Below are 3080 nucleotides of genomic sequence, written 5' to 3'. Positions count from 1 at the left end.
ATGAGCCCTCCTAGTGATAGGCAAAGTGCTGAGGAGGCAGATGCGGAGCTTTGCAACTGCGCGACTCCTCAGGCTAGAAATGTCTATACACCTGTTACAAGGAGATGATGGGTCAAAAGATATCACATAGTCCGGAGAGAGGCACCGGGCCTTCACGTCCTGGGAGTCCTCCAATACTGAGGCAGTGAGTTCTTTAGTCCCTATTTGCTCCCAATTCTGTCTCCCCCTTCTGAAGGTATTTCTGCTTGTCTCCACTGTGAAGTGAATGGCTCACCATGCTGCTACTCCCCCCCCTAGTTAAATCCTCCAAGTTTTCTCTTCTGTATCTTAAGTACATTGATTTCTCCTCGCAGAAAGCTTGCTCCAGCCCCAGTTCTCACGTTCTCGACCCACCCTCCTGGCTTTACCCCTAAGCCTCCTGAGGTCTCAAGACAATTGTGCCTCCTCTGGGACAGCGACCTAATCCTGGGAAGGCACTGAAGGAAGAGGGGGAGGAGGCTAGCTAAGAAGGCTGGATCTTCATCGTTGAAGTCTCTCAGGCCACATCCTTCTCTGGCCTCAGGATTCTCTCTCCGGGGCCGCTTGGGTGACCTGGAGTCACAGGTGGGCCAGTAGTAGTGAATTTGTGTGTGTCGGGGGTGCGGAGGGTGGGGAGGCGGAGGGAGGGGAGAGGGAGTTGGGAATGTGGTTACATAACCCACCCTCTCGCCCTCTGCAGCCTTGCCAGGTCCCCAGGGGAGCTGCTGCAGGGGCTGCGCAGCGGCTGCCCCTGCCCTCAGCGAGTTCCTTATATAGGACTCCGAACCACACCGGGAGTCTGCTCCACGACACACTCCAGAGGCCCTGACCCCATCCTCCTCCTCCTGCACTCACAGATTCGGACCCTAAATCCAAGATTTCCACACCTGGCCGTCCTCCCTTTTTCTGTTTGGAATCAAATCTCAGACGTGCATTCCGGGAAGTTTGAGACATTAGAACAGCGTCCTCCAGAACGGACCTCCTCGGCTTTCCCTCCGCCCTTCTCCCTAGGCCCGACCACCCCACGGCCGCTCGCCTCTCCCTTTGCGGCTTTGGACACCGTGCTTGGTCACCACCGGGTTGCCCTTCCAGGAGCCTCTGCCGGCAGCGAGACCGCAACAACCACATCGCGGTCAGAACACAATGATTCGGAGTCGGCAGCCCGGATCTGAACTGCGCTTGCGCGTTGCCCTGGGAACCGCCGAGCCGACTTCCCACAAGTCTTAGGGCTCCAGCACTGCAGCTTCCCAGACGCGCCCCTCAGCACCGGCCTGGTGGCTTTGGTGCTGAAACTACATTTCCCAGGAGCCTTGGCGGGGGCGTTACCGCTCCCCCCACCCAGCTAACCCCCGAGCGCCAACCAGAGCGTGCGGATTCCGTTCCGTTCTGTGCGGATTCGTACTCGGCCTCTGCTCTGAAGTAATGCCCAGGCAGATAAAGACCAGCGAAAAGTTGACGATAGGACGAGGGAGGTGAGTCCAGTGGAGCAGCGCCTGATCGCTGAGAGGGCGGGTCGGGAAAGGCCCCGAGGACACAGTAGGGGTGACAACTGTCCGGCGCGTTCCCGACGCAGAATCGCGCCGAAAAGACCTGACAGGGTGGCAGGCGTGTACCCTCGGCCCCGGGAAAGCGCCCGTTGCTTCCAGTCTGGCCCGGCAGTCGGGCCAGTGCGCAGCTCGGTCGAGACGTGACGGTAATTTCCTCTTGCGGGGCACGGAGAGGACAGGGATATCCCGCTGCGGCGACTCAGGACAGAGCTGATGGAGGCTGGAACCAGGGCGGTGGCCAAGGGGACCGAGAATGGTGCGTGAGAACTGTCCGGGAGGTAGAATAAACTCAGTTCTTGGTGACATCAGAGAGAGAGAGGAGTCTGGATGCCAAGGAGTCTATCTTGGACAACTGGGTGACATTCAGAGATGGTGGCATTTATTTTTGTTGACGATATTTTGTGGGGACGGGCAAGGATGAGATGATGTATTGGAATATCCAACTAGAGATACTTAGTCGCTTTTGAATATGTGGTTTTCATGGAGCCCAGGAAAGAAAGATGAGGGTTTAAACTTTTGTCGGTGGTGAAAAAACGTCAAGAACGTGACCTGAGGTTTGTCACTTAAGAGAATTGTTGGCCACCTTTTGGGAAGCAGTGCCAGTGACATTATTTATGTGACAGTACAGCATTCTGCTTGAGATTTTATTGAAGATTTCATTGTGTGTCAGGCTCTAACCTAGGGGCTGGAGAAATAGTGAAAATCTTGCACTCATGGAGGTTTAATTCTAATCGGGGAGATAGTCAATCAAATAGAAAATATTTATCTAGTAGCAATAACACAGTAAGGCTGTGTTAGGAGTTAGGTGTGATGGGGGTTGGGGATTATTTTAAGTAGCATTTTAGGAAGTTCTCTTTGAAGGGGGAACATCTGAGCAGAGACTGAATACAGTGATGGAGGAAGCCATGTGTTTATCTGAGGAAGAGCCATCTAAGGAGAGAAAACAGAAATTTGGAGGCCCCAGCGAGATATTTCCTTCGCACTCGGAAAATTGTCAACTCTGCGGCACTCCGGCGAGTCGGGATGAGCTCCTAGGGGAGAGCTCCTGAGAGACGTTCCTCAGCCCCAGGTGCGCTGCCGACACGCCCGGACTTCCCAGACACACCTCCGGAGAATTCCTGAAATCGGTCGCAATTCCCAACCTCGGTTGGTAGAATTCCCGATTATAATCAGGTCAGGTGAGTCGACTCGATCGGGAGGGGAGAGGCCAGACTGGACGCAGTCATAGAGGCCGATCCCCAGGACCCAGCAAGACGTCGCTGCGGTCCATCTGGTGACCAACCTTGGTGGCCAAATCAGGTCGTCTTAGGTCTTTTTGTTTGTCCTTTTGGCGTCTGGATTTGTAGTGTTGTGAGCTTGTCTATTCTGTGTGCCTGGCCAATTTTTGCTCCACAGGACGCAATGGGACAAGGATCCTCAACCTCTTCCTCCGTTTTGACCTGTTTTCTAAATAATCTTCAAACTTTCCAGGATAAAGCGGCCGATTATGAAGTGACTATAACCCCTGGTGACTTG

This window comes from Galeopterus variegatus, unplaced genomic scaffold (genome assembly GCF_000696425.1).
Source record: "Galeopterus variegatus unplaced genomic scaffold, G_variegatus-3.0.2 Scaffold131, whole genome shotgun sequence".
NCBI classification, from domain to species: Eukaryota; Metazoa; Chordata; class Mammalia; order Dermoptera; family Cynocephalidae; genus Galeopterus; species Galeopterus variegatus.
This window is presented reverse-complemented; position numbering follows the sequence as displayed.